At 37.1% G+C, this 17,931-nt stretch overlaps 1 pseudogene; it reads right to left on the bottom strand.

Annotated features, from left to right (window-relative positions):
- Positions 1–1,823: 1,823 nt before the first annotated feature.
- LOC118579317 lies at positions 1,824–2,569 on the bottom strand (annotated as a pseudogene).
- Positions 2,570–17,931: the final 15,362 nt, after the last annotated feature.

The following is a 17,931-nucleotide window of genomic DNA, read 5'->3' as shown; positions in this document are numbered from 1 at the left end:
GACACCGCCAGCTGCCGCCATGAAAAGCAACATGTAAAGACACTGGTAAGCCACAAGCCATGTGGCAAAGTATAGATAAATAGAAATGGATTAATTTAAGATAGATGAAGTAGATAACAAGAAGCCTGCCACAGCCATACAGTTTCTAAACAATGTAAGTTTCTGTGTGCTTTCTTGGTTGGGTCTGAGCGACTGTGAGACTGGCGGGTAAGAGAGATTTGTCCTGACTGGGCCAGGCAGGAAATCTCTAACTACATAGATACTGAAGGCAATCTGAGGAAGGCACCAAAGGATATCACACTGAAATATTCTAGCCAAATTTATGAAAATGTAAAGTGACATTGTGCCAGAAACTGATTGTCTAGATGCTAAGTTTTTTCCACATTGATGTAAATATATTGCTGATTTTGTTTTAATAAAGAGGTAGTCATAGAATTCCAGAAAAGAAAATATTTGATGTTATTATACCATAGAACTAAGATTAAAAATTAAATACAAATATCTGTTATACTTATAATGATTAATACTTTGCTTTTCAATATAAAAGCACATGTCCCTGGTATTAATTTAACAAACCAGAAAACAAAATACTGTCTGAAGATTGCCTAGCATGGCTTTTTATAACCTGTTCTTAATTTGCTTATGTTCTGTACATTTTTTCCCCACTTACTTCTTTGTCTCTATTATTTCTCCCATGATTCACTCCAGGGAACACTACAAGCACCAATCACTGACTCAAATTTCCCAGAATAGAACTTTCTAAGTTCAGTACTTTTGTGTCTCATATTTCCCTGTATGTATGATATGGATGAATTAACTTTCTAAATCATGTTTACCTTTCAGCTCCAACTTAAGAGGCAATTATTCCCTTATTTCTTCTACCGGGGCTTTTAAATCTAATCTAGGCCTGCAGAGTACAATGGTCCTGCGATGTTATTTCCCACAGCACTGATGTTGAATCAGTGCTTGCAACTGATGCTACCTCCTCTTTTTCAACTTCCTGAAGTGTACAATGAATATTCAATACTAAGCTATAAACACTTTCACAATGAACTACATTGTGCTGAGAATGTTATTCACTCCTAATTCAAAGCTGACAAATCACAGTTAAGGTTTCTACATGATGATCTTATTTTTATAGTCTACTGTTTTTGACCTGTGCTATGTCATTATACAAAAATGTATACTTTGCACAGTTCAATGGAAAAAATAATTATTTTAGAAAGATAGTATTTTTTTCAAGGTATGATTATTTACTTGCTACTCTTTTTTTAAAATTTCTATTGATTCTTTGTGCATTTAACATCATGCATTCCAATCTCACTTTTCTCCTTGCATCTACCCTCTGCACTTGCAACCTACCCCCTAAAACAAAACAAAATTTAAAAGAAAAACTAAAAATTAAAGAAAACATCAAACAAAACAAAACACAAACACAGAGGAGAGAAATCTTGTCATGTAAGCTGTAGTGTGGCTCAGTTTGTCGTATGGCTTACCCTTTAGTCTATACATCTTTACTTATAAGTGTTCACTGCCACGAGTCATTGGTCTCTTGCTTCTGCTGCACCTCTGGCTTCCTCTTGGCTCTCGTTCTTCTGTGTCATGGAGATCCTGCTGTTTTGGATTTGTGGTTTATTTGTTACTTTTTTGTTTGTTTTTCGAGACAGGGGTTTCTCCATGTAGTTTTGGTACCTGTCCTGGATCTTGCACTGTAGACCAGGCTGGCCCGGAACTCACAGAGATCTGCCTGCCTCTGCCTCCTGAGTGCTGGGATTAAATGTGTGCGCCACCACCGCCCAGCTTTATTTGTTACTGTTAAAGGCTTATTTTTGACTGAACTCAGAAGTGGAAGCTCTCAGCGAGGACAACCTATGTCTCTTGGCAATCTGCTCCTAGTGGTTTTTTTGGTGGGGGGCTTTCATTCTCTTAGCCAAAAGTTTAGCACATTCTGATGTTTTCTCCTTGATTTTCTTAGTACCTGTTTCTTCAGGGTAATACTTTGACGTTTGTGTTGCAGGACATATGGAGTAACAAGAAGCTGAATATTGGGTACTTTGATCCTGGGCTTCTTACTTTCTTTGTTTAAGGGCTCTCTGGCAATGTGTTGGTGGACATCATCTTCTTCAGAGAGATTAAAAAGCTTGAAGATTCTACTGGCTCTCAGAGGCACCAACCAACAAGGTACAGTAATATCTGTCAGTCCAGAAATATCCTTCTCTCTCTTTTTTTTCAATAACCAAGTTGAGAGCACTAAAATTGACATCCACATTGCATCCTCGAATAGACTTGTGCTTCTTCTCTCCAGTTCCTCTTGTTCAATAACAACAATACCCTTATTCAACAGCAGACCCAATCTACCACAGCTCAAAATGCCTGGCTTCACAGGAAAACCTTGCTTGTCATTCCCACCACTGAATTGCACCACATAAGCCTTCCACTCTTCATCCAGAGCATCAGCAGCTACTCCCATGGCCATGCACTTCTCATAGAGTGCATGAAGCTTGCATTCATTGTCTACATCAATGAGTTTCTGACAGATGGTGGTGGGAAAGGTCATATTCAGCTTCATCTTGACACAGTCGACCACCTAGGAGGCACCACAGAAAAGAGCAAGATGGCATTCTTATATTGCTCAGAGAAGATTTCAACATAGTCAATGCTCAGTAAAACATAAAAGTGTTAATCAAATCAAGACTTCATATTTCCAGTTAAAGTATTCAGTGCTAACTAGTCATACATTTACATCTTGCACCAGTTTCTGATGAACTGAGTTGGGAAAATTGGAGTAAATGTCAAACTGCATTCCAGATATCTATACTCACTCTGGTTCCTTACACATATAATACTCAAAACACAGATGGTTCTGTTTGTTGTTCCTGAAGACCCGGGAGGCACATCAACCTCTTCTTTATTCCAGTTTTTTTTTTTTTTTTTAATACAAAAAGGTCCATTTGCATACTGGGGAGATGTCCTGGAAGATATTATAACAGATATATTTTTTCCTAGAATGTTGGTACATCTTTGTTGTTCATGTGTCTTGGTCCCTAACTGCATACAAATCACCAAGATCAAAGTATGACAGTTATTCAATTTAACCATGGAAATCCTTGGTACATAGTTAGATTGAACAACAGGTGGGATCATTTTTATTGTCCATTGTCCATTATTACACTAACCATAAAACTTCATATGGAGAAAAATGTTTTAGGAAAATCTGGAATATGGTTCTCTGTCATGCATAAACCTACCTTCTAATTTCTACTTCCTTGGTGCATTGCACAGGTCAGATGCGAGACTTAGGAAATATGCAGCATAAGAAATAGAGGCTACTGACAGAAGCCATAAAATGCCACAGAGAATCGTCCTATGACTTCTTCATTCCTAAAGCACAACATATATATTCCTCTTTTTATGTTGCATTTTTTATCAATAGCAGCACCTTTGCACTCTTATCTAACAAGAGTTATGTGATTGTTCCTATTACTTTTAACAAATTTATAGTGGCTAACTATCCAGGACTTTAACCCCTGAACCATCTCTACAGCCTCAAGTGTCTGAACTTTATTTCTAACTTACAAACTATAATAACACAGAGAAAAAATAGCTACTTTCTTCATAAAGAATTTGTAGTTATTTGGATTTTTTGATAGTAAATTATAAACCAAATAAATAAGGAAATTAGTATGATTGTCATTGTGATTAAACATTTAGAACCTAATTAAACATGGTGATTCACACACAGCTTTAATCCCAGAACTCAGGGTACTGAAATATACTTGTAATTTCAAAGTAGTCCTGGTCTACATAATGAGTGCTATGTCAGCCAGAGGTATATCACTACATAGCAATACTCTGTCTCAAATAAATAAATGGATGATAGATAGATAGAAAGATAGATAGATAGATAAAAGCTCCTACTAGAAGAAATCAAAGTAAAAGTAAAGTTATAGTAAAACAATTATTTAACCAAAAACATAACTTACTAAACGTGAAAGGTAGATCAAACATGTTATAGTACTGATTCATTCAAAAATCATAATTTCATAGGACTAAAATGTCATAACTCACTGTGTAGCTCTCTTTGGCACTCTGTAGTTACTGCAGTCATACCCTTTCTTCCAACCAATCTTTGTTGCCTGAAAGGTTATGCATGGTAAATATTTATAAATCAGGCAAATAAATTGGTAGAGATAAATTAATGTAGCTGGTCTTTTCTAATTGGGTGTGACAGATGCTGTGAGAAGTCTGTTCCTTTGAGGGAATTTGGTCCTACAGCAGCATGACCATGGTGACCGTCTTCTCACTCTGTGATTTTGTCTCATACAATGTCTTCCCCAAGATTTACCCAGGGAAAGGGGAGTATCAGAGAAACCATGAATATTACAGGAAAGTTCAGCAATGCCTGAGTCCTCTCTGAGAAGATAACATAACTTGTGAACAACTGCTGGCTGAGGAGACCAGTTACATAAAGAACTGTAGGGTATAGCTTTCATTAGCCATCACTAATACTGGATATGAGTTTTTGATGATGTAGCTTCCAGAGTTAATCACAGTTCTATAAAAAGTCAAAATAGCCTGTTGGCTCACCACACTGGAATCAATCAGTTCTTGATTCTGTTGTTTTCCCTTTCTTGCTAGAGTGAATAGAAACAATGGAAAGTAGAAAAGAAATATGACCATGCTTCTTTAGTTTTGGAGAATATCATATTAAAAATAAGGTCTATATGAATTTCCAAAACTCTGCTAGAAAACTCCTAGGACTGATCCATACTTTCAGCTATGTGGCTGAATATAAAATCAATATACAAAGATAAGTAAGTCTTCTATATACCAATAACAAACATGGTATAAAAGAAATCAGAAAAACACTCCCATTCATAATAGTCTTAAACCAACAAAAACACCAGAACAAGATTAATGAAGTAAATGAAAGACTTCTACAAAGAAAACTTTAATTCTCTGAAGAAAGAAAAGGAAAAAGTCTGGAGATGGAAAGAATTCCCCATGCTAATAGATTGATAGAGTTAATATTGCAAAAGTAGATATCCTATCATGAGAAATAAATGGATACAGTGCAATCTACATTCAATATCCTTAGCAATTAGGGAAGACAAATTTCAAATATTTTTAGATTTTATTCTACCCTCCTCAAAGTGACTAAGATTAAGAAGACAAATGATAACAAATGATGACAAGGATGCAGGAAATTAGAACCTTCATGAATGGTTTGTGTGACACCTACTCATCCATGTTCATTGCTGCCCTATTAACAATACATAAAAAATAGAGGTAACTTAAATGTCCATCAACATTGATTAATGTTGTAATGAAAATTGTTGTAATGAATGAGTAACGAGAACATAGTACATATATGCAAGTAGAAATTTATGTAACTGTAAAGGAAAATAAAACAACAAAATTAATTTGAAATAAATTTCTGAAATTGGAAATAATCATCCTGAGTGAGAGGTAACAGACTCTGAAAGACAGCATAATATCTTCTTTTCTCAATATGTGGATCCTAACTTTTCTTTTAAAATTTAAGTTTTACCACATGCTGTTAAGAAGACTTTGGACTTAGCTAACTGCAGTGTTACCAAAGTCAGAATTCTGCATTTAATGAGAGACCTGAAATGATGATTCACTAGTCAAACAACGTGATAAGAAGCATGCTGGTTCCTAAGATCAGTCCAATTATGACCAGATTGTTGAATCAAATTTTAAGTGATACATAGGCCAATTCTCCACTGGTATAGCTGTGAGTAACATTCATAGGGAAAATGAATGTCAGACCACCGCAATTTTACAAGTGTTCTATTTTAACACTTTGTACACTTTCTCACGATGATGGATGACCTGGAGTGGAGTGGAGTGGAATCTTTTAGCTGCATACAGCACCAGGTTTTAATAACACCAAGGTCTCTTACCTAAAGAAGTAATTTTTATTCTATAATGGTGGCTGAAGGAGCTCTGGTGACAGAAAAAAAAAATCTCACCCCATAAGTATGAGGTCCTGAGTTCAGTCACCAAAAACTACATTGAGAATAGTAAAAGTCATGCATAGAAGTGAAGACTTTTAATCTTGGCACTGGGTAGACAGAGATAGGCAGACCATAGTAGTTCTTTTGGTGACCCATTCTAGCTTACTTAGTGAATGCTAGGCTATTGAGAGACCCTCATTCAAATAGTATTTTTTTTTTTTACAGTTCCTGAAGAAGACGAGCTGAAGTTGGTCTGCCTGTATTTAATCATGCACACAGTATACCTACAGGCACAGAAACACCCCTAAGGTTGAAGAGAATTAGTTGAGACAATGGCTTAAACCTGTCTTCAAAGATACAAATTCTCCCATTGTTTATTTCATAGATCTTCAATACATTTTTAACTACTCCAGTAGTTACAGGTTGAAAGCTGACACCCCACAATAACAGGAATATTTATATCAGTATGCCTTCTGTGACATGTGAGAGTTATTTTTTATACCAACTTGGTGAACACATAATACTCATTTGTACAGTTATACAAAAAATGTTGATGTTGCTGTGAGGGTGTTTTCTAGATGTCATTAACATCTATGATCAGTCAAATTCACAAAGTAGACACTGGTTTGTCTGAGTGGCTATGTCCCATCCTGGAGGATCTCAAGGACAGGTAGGGAATGCTCTGAGGAGGAGTAATTCTACCAGTGGACAGTGGGTTCTTCTCCAGCCTTAGACATTGGATAATTGTCTGTCCTGATTATCTTCCCCATGGACACTTAAAATTCAAATTTTATAGGCTAAATATTTACATGTGTGTTTTTATGGTCCTGTCATTTTTTTTCTTTCATGGAACTTGATCTGATCTACTTTACTTATATATCCATGAGGAATAAAAGCCTTACCAAAATGCACTCATATAAAATGTCCTTTCCTAGCAGCCTGGGTAGAATTACATCATGTGTTTCCTCCCATGGTAACAGTTATTAAAGGTTAAGGTGTTTTCATTTATCAGGATTAATTTGTGGTCACACAGAGTAGAGGAGAACACAAGGTAAGTAAGTGCAGAGTTTTGAATAGTTAATTAAAAGGAAAGAGAGCTGCAAGCATTGCAAGCACAACCCTTTCACACTCAGTGGTGCAAAATCATGTAATGTAGAGTTCATTAATCTGTGAACACTACAGGGTAGCCAATCCACATACTCTGCTGATAAGATTTTGGCTGAGCTTCACAGTTTCTTTGGACTGTAGTTTCATTGGCATTAAAAATAATGAATCTGAACAAAATTAACTCTAAGCTTGAACTAGCTTGTTCTGAGATATAAGCTTAATACTGTCCTCTGTGAACTCATTGAAATCAAAACCTTGTTTCAACCCAGCCCATATATAGTCTTCCCTCTATATTACAGACCTTTTCCTGACCCAGGGAGTAGACAACTTTCAACATTCTATGAAGTCCACATCATTCTACTTACATTGTTACCATTTTCATTTTTAAAAATTGTTTATTCATTTTACATACCAATCACATTTCTCACTTCCACTTCCTCCCCCCCCCACTTCCTTCCCACCCCACCTCCTTCCACTCCTCCAAAAGGAAAAGGCCTTCCATGGGGAGTCAACAAAGACTGGTACATTCAGTTGAGGTGAGACCAAGCCCCTACCCTTTGCATCAAGGCTGAGCAAGGCACCTCACCATAACCAAAATCCCAGCTTATGGTCCCACTGCCAGTGGCCCCTCAAGCAGACCAAGCTACACAAACTGTCTCCCACATGCAGTGGGCCTAATTCTATTCCATGCAGACTCCACAGCTGTTAATCTGGAGTTTGTGAGTTCCCAAGAACTTGATTCAGTTGTCCATTTTCATTTTTAAATTGTGTATTATTTTCTTATACTTAATTAGACAGTTCTTTTGAATGGATAACAATACCATAGTCAGTTGGAATGTATGTAAGCTTCAAGTTAGTGTCTATAACAGGGATCTTTTAATGAGCTGCTTAATTTTAGTTTTAGGTTGTTTATTGAAAAGTCGGCAATCAATCTTTTTTACTGGGACAGAACTTCAATGAAATTCTGAAAGGGTTCAGCACCTAATCAGCATGCTCAGCTCAGTGGGAGCTTTTGCTATGCATCACTGAATGACAATCTCTAAAAACTGACCTAGTATTAAAAATGGAAGACTGCCTGCATGACCTAGTGTTTCCATTCTGTAACCTAATGTAGTCACAAAGCGATATTACTCAGAATTGTGATGGTGATGCCTTGGGCCAGCTCCAGCAGTAAACATGTTCCAGAGAAGATTGGGTGAGTGGAAGGTTGAGTCAGACACCCAGATGAGGAGACTATGCAAATCTGACTAACTAGTAATCAGGAAATTTCTTTATTTATACATATTTCAAGGACATTCTTGATTTTCTTGATTTTTCAAGAGATATGGATTATATCACTTTGTCTTGGGCATACTTCTCTAGCATGCCCAGGCTTACAGTTTAAGTACAGCTAGAACAGACTTTATTATCAACCCTATATCCACATTCCTACATTTCTACAGATCATTAAGCAAGCATGATATAAGAACCTGTTCTCAGGCTCTCAGCAGTTTGTGGTTTCAAGATGTTTTAGATAATATCTGAGTCAATCCAGGCAAATCACCATGCTATGAGCAGTATAACATTTTTTTGGTCAGGAATATTATTTGCTTAGGAACCATCATAGCTGTTATTCAATCTTTATAATATTTGTATTTATAACCTTATAAGAATTTGTTAAATACAAGAATTATTTTGTTTCTAAATTAGGTAACATCACAGCAACCTGATGTAAATCAATCTATTTAAGAATGACAAATCTTTATTACCTTATACTTCTTACATTCTTCTATATCATTCTTATACCACCTCCATATGCTATTATGTTATCCTAGTCATGTTAGCTCTTATTGCTGAATTCTTTTTAGAGGCTTATTATACATAGGCCTCTATCTTGTACACTGTTTCTAAAAAAATACTAACTACACTGTGTAAGGAGCTCTGTGCTCTGTCTGCTCCCAGTTCTCCTATTTTGCTGAATCTTGTCAGTCTCTTCTGAATTCATAAGGTTCTAACTATCTTGCTCTTGAGTTTACATAGGGGCAGATAACAATCTTCAAGGCACAGAAAAGACTCTCATGTAGGGTCAACTAAGGCTAATTTCCTGAAAGCAGGGATCGTACATTCAGGACTTTTTCAGGGGGATACAGAAACAATTTTTCTTGGAAAAGACATGGGTGAATCATCATGCTAATAGCCCCAAAGAGTTTAACTCACAGAGATTCAAACCTGAAGTAAATGGTATCAGATCAGTGATTGTAGCCTGTGGCTCAGCTTTGGTGGAACTCTGTCAAGCAGCTGTGCTGGTTTCATGACTTTCACCACTTCTAAGAAATGGCTGTACCACCCTAACGTGGATACAGACTTTACAGGAAATATTACATTGAAGGTTGCACTAAAAAGAGACATGCAAAGCCATACCATGTATCTTGTATCATCTGTATCCAAGTCTCTTAACATTATTCCTGGTCTTTTAGAAGACAGTTACCAAGTACAGCACTGTATCAGTAGCTAGAATGCAGCCCACTTGCCAGTATCCACTGAGGAAGACCCCCCACTGTCAGAATTGTACAATCCATTAATCTCAATTCATTTAAATCTTGATTTTAAACTCAATTCCTATTTTGTATTAGATACTTCCATCTCATATTATGTATAATAAAATACAGAATATTTTACAGTCATTTATTATACATGAAGTCTAATTACCATGGCAGTACAGATGTAGATTTCACAGATCTACCTTTACACACTTGCTATACTAACAATTCCATTTTACAGAAATTGATATATAGGGAAGAACTGCTCTCCAGTTATGGAATAGATTCGATTCAGGCCATGTGAAGTCAATTGCAAGGGTTTTGTTATTACAGTGACTAAGAATCTTCTCTCTCTTTTCAGTAATCTGTTTTATTCATGTGTATGTGTCTACCTGTATGGGTGTATGCCAAGTGTATGCAGATAACTCAGAGGGCATCGGATTCCCTGGAACTGGTGCTTGTGTGCTGCTTTACATGAGCACTAGATCCTGAACTTGGATCCTCTAAAAGAAATGGATGGGGTTCATTTTTACTGGTAGGGAGGAATGATAAATAGCTCTGTAACTAATAAAAATTCAGAATTTAGACTCCAAATTTTGATAAATATACAGTTTGTTCTAAAGGCAATCCCTATTATAGAATGAAAGCTGTATGAAATCAGGGCTCACATTTTCCTTAACAAGAGACACATATGAATGATGTTACATGGTGCTGAAAATGTCCTATGGAAAGGTTAAAGAGTGATGATTCAAATAAAGAAAACTGCATGTGCCCAGTGTTCAAGTGAAGGAATATGCTATAGATGGTTAGCATTTTATTTTCAACTTTATTGAGGATAGATAGCACAGAAATACAAGTAGATAGTTGGATAGGGAGCACTTTCAATCTAAATTGTTCAGAAAAATAAATATTCCCACTTTTTATGTTGTCCTTTTGTTTATATGCATATTATTCAAGGACCAGGCCAAGTATCATTTCTTCCTCTCTGTTCCATGAAGCTCCTGAGCTAAAAGCAATGTTATAACCTGCTTACTTTTCATGTTTACAACTCTTGGTTGCACTTAGAATATAGACAGGGATTTCAAGACTGCATTGTGGGTTTTCTGTGTAAAAATAATGAAATTGACAAACTTGCCATTTTATTTTATGCTTTTTCTATTATTACATAATGATTTTTATATACTCATGTGGGTTCAGATTTTTGTTAATACATGGTTCATGCAAACATGAACTCCATGAACTAAATCAAAGTAAGCAAAAGAATCATTCATTCCTTATCAATCAAACTTAAAGCAACTTTATCTAGACTTATATCAAACTTAAATGAGCATCCAGATGTTCTATGGCACTGTTTTATGAACAAGGCTCTTTATTTTTATGTTTTATGAGTAGCTCTTTATTTCCTGCATTGATTGCAGAATTATCAGGATCAAAGTGGTTAAGATCTGCAGTCTATCAAAATTAATACTGAAAGAAAAGCATTTACTCAGCTATCAAACTATGATAACTCTTCCCTGTGAGAAAGTTTAGGACAAAGACAACAGTCCTAAATCTTTAGCATCCTGTCGCTGCTTAGTATGAAACCAGTGCTCTTAAGTTTGACAAAAACTGCTGCTCCTTTGCTGGCAAAGGATCCCTTTTGAGAGAGAGAGAGAGAGAGAGAGAGAGAGAGAGAGAGAGAGAGAGAGAGAGAGAGAGAGAGAGATAGATTTTGGAACTACAGATATTCAGACCTGGCCTCATGGTATTATTTGACCTATAAAAATACAGAATTATGACCACAAAAGAGCCATGAGCTAATTAGCAAATTGTTCTCCCCCCCTACTAGTAGTAGTGTTTTCAGAGAGCATTGCACAATTATTTGATCTCTAAAGGAATAGTCATCTAATGGAGATGTAATGACTAGGCCATCATGAGAAGTCAGTAGAAAATGCTTTTGATCCTAACACTGTAAATCATTCTATCATAGGAAGGTCCTAAAATTCAGTTTTAGAATTGAATTACAAGATTGGAATGAATTGGAGAAGAATTACAGATTGGAATCTCTTCATTCATTTCTATGTCTAAGTTCAGTCAGTCACCTAAGAAGGACCCATGCTTGTGGTATGAGTGTGAAAGTCCCCTACAGGCTGGCTTGTTTGTACACTGAATCCCTAGCTGGTTGTGCTGTTTAGGAAGGTTCTGTAACCATTGGAAGATAGAGTCTTGATGAAGGGCATCACTGGGTTGTGCTTTGTGGTTTTATAGCCTGATTCCCTTCTTATTCTTTCTCTCTGGCTCCTGCATGTACATGAAATGTAATCAGTGTACTTCCTGATTGCTAGGAATGCCCAGGACTTCAGCTGCCAGGCCTTCCTCACCATGGAATACAGCATCCCTTTTGGAATTATAAGCCAAAATAGACTGTTTCTTCCCTAAGCTTTTTTTTTTTTTTTTTTTCATGGTATTTTATCACAAAACCAAAAAGTAACTAATACAGGCACTAAACCCTAAGACAGATGCTTCAGTGTGTGAAGTGTTACCCAATGGTTCAGGACTCGGGTTTGGAGAGGGCAGTGGTGTTTACTTCTAGGTTCTGGATTCTGGATTCTGGGCAGGGCAGTGGTCCCAAGCTTGCAGTATGTCAGGTATTCATAGGAATAGTCAACCTGTACCCCACAGTAGAATGTCTTTCCAGGGCTATCTGGATATTCCGCTCCATATTCTAGACCCCAGCATGTACCCAAATGCCAGTGTCTGTGTATCTGTGAACTATTTTTCTATGTTCCACTTGGCTGCACTGTTAGATACTGTAAATGTTCTTAGCAAATATAAGTAAGATTAGGCTCAGCTCTGATAATTGATAGAAAAGGAAAGTAAAATCATTTTCAATTTGGGGTGCTTTTTCATTTTAAAATGTATAATTTGCACATTACTCCACTATAATTTGAACAACATCTGTGTAATACATTATTACACTTTTAATTATTTTTAAAAAGATAATTGACTCCCAAGAGCCAAAAGAATAGTGAAAACCATAAAACAAAACAGTGCAAAAGTATGAGGCTACATTCTCAGGTACTTTATTAGAAGTTTTTCAGACTTACATAAAGTGAAATAGTTGTTCCTGACCAGAGATTATTTCAAATTGCAAAATATATTTTAACACCACAGCAAAATCTGAAACTAAAAAGTCACAGCAATATTTTTATATTATAAGAAGAATGAAATGAGGCTGCTTGGGAAATTACTCAACTTGGAAACATAAAATGCAATACATCATGATTAATAAAAGTAAACAATCCAATTAAGAAATGCTAAACTGAGTGGTTTATATACATACTTAGCAAAAGAAGTTTCACAGATGGCAGAAAAATGACATGCTAAAAAGATGCTGAAACTATCAGTCATCAACTTAATGTAATTCAAGCCACAACAATGTATTTCTACAATGGATAAAGCTGAAAACTCTCACCACATGTGACAAAGGCAGGGATCTATGACAATTCTGAAACATTGTAGGATATGTAAAATCATGGGAAGACTTTGAGAAACAATTAGTCAGGTCCATGAAAGTCAATGTTCTACAGTATGGCAGAGGCAATGCAGTTTTAAGAATAACTAAGCAAGTGAAATACAGTGCACACATCTATGCATACAATATTCTTAATATCTTTATTGTGTGAAAAATAAAAAAAATGAACTAACTGTGTATTAGAGAAAGCTGAGGGACAAGTTGTGTGACCAACACATGTTACAATACTAGGGACTGTACTACAGGGAAAACAGTGATGTTGAATATATATGCCAGACACACAGAAGCATATGGACATAGATATATAATAACAATGATAATTTAAAATTAATTTCTTTTTTAAAAAGATGCTGAACTCCCAAGCCCTGCATACTGAATAATTTTATTTATGCAAAATTATTTTCTATTGAAAACAGATTCTTCTCTCTTACAGTACATCCTGACCACAGTTTCCCCTCCTTCCAATCCTTCGCAGGCCCCCCACCCAATTCACCTTTCCCCCAGATCCATGATCCCTCTATTTCTATCCTAAAAAGCAGGCCTCCAAGAGACAACAACCAAACAGACACAATAAGACATGGTAAAAGCCAGTGGTGGGGAGCAGCATTTCTCGAGGGCCCTGCCTCAGCTTCTGCCTCCAGCTTCTTGCTTAAGCTTCTGCCTTGGCTTCCCTCAGTAAGGTCAATAAATCATTTCCTCCCCAAGTTTCTTGTCAGTATGTTATCACAGAAACAGGAAACAAACTAGGATATAACATGTGTCAAGCTATCAGATCTCTTTTGATGGCTTGATTTAAGGTAATACACCTCCTGACTCAGTATTTGAAATTGCACGAACTCATGGAAGAGCCCTTAATGAATTCTTCTTAAGTTTTTGCATTACTTTAGGTGAGTTGTGTGTGGTGTCAGATTTCCTCAAACACAACAGTGTTGGAAATAGAATTTTAATTTTACTGAGCAACTAGTCAAATTGTGACTTGTAGAAATGCCACACCCACGACAGTGTCGCCCACGTGACAAATGCCTTGGATGAGGTAGTTACATGGGAAAGGGGGGCTCGCGGCCCTCGGGTCTATGCCCATGGCAACCCCTCATCAATCTGCCCGAATCAAGGTGCCAGGCTACATGGAACCACGCAGATCTGCTTGCAGAGGCTGGCTGGCACTCTGCCTTCTTCTCTTGGCAGCTGTGACTATTGCTATTTCCTTGTGTATTAATTCCAGGAAGTTAACTCTTAACGTTCCTGATGTGCCCCATAAAGAGAGTAATGATTCCTCAAAAGTGGCTTCAATACCGCCTCCTATGATTCAAGCTCGTAGGCCAACAGTTCAAGAGGGTCCCTAAAGTTTTGGGGGAATTCATGAATTATTTAGAACAGAAAGAACTTATGATTCAGAAGGACGAAGATTCTAGCGAAGAGAAAATGAAAGTATAGGTACAGGTACTCATAGGCAATTCATACATGCAGCCGACAGCAGCTGCAAGGAAGCAGTTACAGGAATTAGTCATTCCTACAAAAATTATCCAGGGACAAATAGAGTTTCTCATCAAGGGTCGATGGTGACAACCCCCTAACTTTAATCCTAGACATAATAATTATTTAGAACCATTGCCTTTTACGGGAGCTTATGATGTACATGGGAACTGATGGGTGAATCATAATGGTATGAAAACAGAATGGCATAAGTTACCGTTCATGGAAAGATTAGCTAGATTAGTACCGACCCCCCTGGTGCCTTCTCACCCGCAGGCAAAGGTTAAAATATTTTCACACAAATGAGAACATGGTTAGAACAATGATGGAAAGGGTTTAATTTTGATACAGAACAAAGGTTTAATAATTATGTAGAAGGAAAACTACAGCTAGGGCCATAATGTTCTCTGTCCGGATGAGGAACCACAAAAGAAAAAGTAAAGGCTATACTCATGAGATCTGTTAATCATTCTGAGAAAATTGTGTGACTACATTGTTGATTCTATGTCTATCACCCTACTGGCCGATTGCCATGTTTCCTCAAGTAACTGTATAAAATTCACTGCTCGGTCTGAGTAAAATTACAGGAGCTTCACAACATACTCTCGTGTCTGTGGCTGTCTGTCACTTGCCGAATCCCACTTAACCTGAGTACCTTCACCCCGTTCTCCCTCGGTCTGGTGGTCCAGCTGAGATCCAGTCCGCGGCATAGAAATTTATCACACACCATCTGCCTCTGTACAGCTTATTTGATGAGAATTCCTTTAGTGCATGCTGGGCAGACACTGGACAAAATGCCAGACAGAGCCCTTTCCAGACTCAGTATATTCTTACTCAAGGTGTTGAGGCTGTTTTTCATGACGTCTAGGTGAATGCAGACATTTGTAAAACAGAGGGCAGGGGTGGACACCTATGTACAAACTGTATATACAATATAAAATCAAAATGAGAAGTTCCAGTTGAAGTGTGAGTGAAAGACTAATACAAACACAATGTTCTGAGACCAACTTCTTATACAATCTTACTCTGGCTTAAAAATACAAACCTTATACAGAAGATAGCTGAAGACTAAGAAGGATAGCCTGGAAGCTATATGAAGATTCATTTCCACAAACCCTTTACTTGGTTAGTTTTTTTAAAAGGTATGTAATCATGTGTACTTCTCTGTGTGTCTATGTGCATGTGCCTTTAGGTGCCCACTGAGGTCAAAAGAAGACATTAAATCCCATAGAGCTGGGGTTGCAGGCTTTTGAGAGTTACTTGACATGGGTACTGGGAATGAACTCATGTCCTATGCAAGATCAGCAAGTGTTTCACTACTGAGCCATATCAACAGCCCTCATATATGATCAGTTCTTAGAAAAAAAAAGTTCTCATATGTCTTCTGCAGCTCCAAATCACTTTTACCCATCCAAGTTGCTAAGCTGGGCACGGTTTATTTTTTTCATCCTCTTTTGATACTAATTTTATTTGCTTAATGTGTGGCAAAGATATGTGGACAACTTAGAGCACTTGTAGACAATCTATGAAACAGTCAATAACTTAACTTAATCAGCTGTCCTCAATCTAAAAGACCACAGATGTGTTTTCTAGAGAGAGTACCTAGATCTAAAGAGATCTACCCAGCATCCTATAATTTAACTTATTTCAAAATCTTTGCCTTTTGTCTCTCTTGCAACTCAATATTTTACAATTTCTTATCTAAAATGTGTTAAACATTATTATGTCTCATCCTTAAATTATTAAATATACCTGTCCAGCTTTCAGTCATAAACAGCATATTCAAAAGGAATCTTTGAAACATGTAGAGCTAGCATGAAGTGGATATCAGAACAAAGGCTATCTGGAGAAGGGCAGGAACTCAAGGAGCCACTCAGGAGTTGTGAATATTGTATATAAATTAATGACTGGTTTATATGGGTTTAGTTTTATGCACAAATCTAAATTTAGCAAATTGAACATTCAAGTTTTAAACATTTTGGGGTGTGAAGATAGTTGAGCATTCAAGAGCATGTGCTGATTTTCTAAAGGATCAAAGTTGGTGTCCCAACACCCATGTCAGGAATCACACAACAACATGCAACTACAACTCCAAGGGATACAGTATGCTCTTCTGAACTTGACAGCTATTTACAAATATACACACATACATACACACATACAAACATACACAAATACATATGTGCAGAAAACCACAGAAACACAAATACACACACACACACACACACACACACACACACACAGAGCAGCAGCTCCTGGGATATTAGTACAATATGTAACGTGTCACTGTCAGATAATCTAGGCAAGAAACTCTTTCAGGATCAGGACTGTATGTTCAGACCAGCTACATACATCTGCCTAACACTAACTCAAAGCATGAAAATCCCCAGCCTTTGCAAGTGCTGTTGCGAAGCAGCTTCAAACAGGCACAAGCATAAGGCTCTCTTGCAATGATCTAATTCTTGCCTCCCCCAACACTTCCCCAATGTGCTCAAACGGCTCTGATGCAAAACATTTCCTTCTATATTCAACAGCATTTCTTTAGAGACAACGAGGAATATTTTAATGTATTTATTTTATTTTCAAAAATAGGAAGATAATTCTGTCCATTTTTAAGTCTTTTGTTCATGATTTTGTTGTCAGACTATATCATGTTGACACCTGAATTACCATTTCAATGAATCACTCTTGAGTGAATTGATTTTTGATAATGTGGATTCATTAACTTGAAGTTCACATTTCTGTAAACATAGTACATTATTATCAGAACTTAGTCCTTTCATCTTGTTTCACCCTGGGGATTCTGACTTGTTTCCACAGTCACTGTTGGGTTCCTCATGAGCTTGCAGGAGATGCTCCAGTCTATTACACTTTCTCTCTGGCTGCTGTCCACTCCTTCCATGGTTCCTATTCTTCCTGTCCAAGCACCTGCAGAAGGCCTTGAACATATGTCTTTCTTCAGACTGATATCATTTACCCTTTATTGCTTTGTCCCAAGATTTGTCACCAAATTTGGCTCTGCCTGAATGTCCCTATTAGAAACTGATCATTTCTTATATACCATGACAAACAGGGGAGTGAGTATTAACTAATATCTTATCAGAAAAACCCACTAATAGGTTCAAGAATATTGAGTTGTCTGTCTCCTGTAGTGGGTAGCCATGCCAGCCTTGGCCTGGAAGTTCCAACCCCCATTGAGGCTTCGGTAATGTTCATGGCCACAAGGCGGGGCTGAGGGTGGGAGCTGCCTAGGCCTTTGGAATTTGCCCCACATTGGGTGCCAGATATTGGTGAAATATTTAAGGCCACTCCACATAGTTAAAAGGAAGGTTTATCT

This window comes from Onychomys torridus, chromosome 1 (genome assembly GCF_903995425.1).
Source record: "Onychomys torridus chromosome 1, mOncTor1.1, whole genome shotgun sequence".
Taxonomy (NCBI): Eukaryota; Metazoa; Chordata; class Mammalia; order Rodentia; family Cricetidae; genus Onychomys; species Onychomys torridus.
This window is presented reverse-complemented; position numbering and strand designations above follow the sequence as displayed.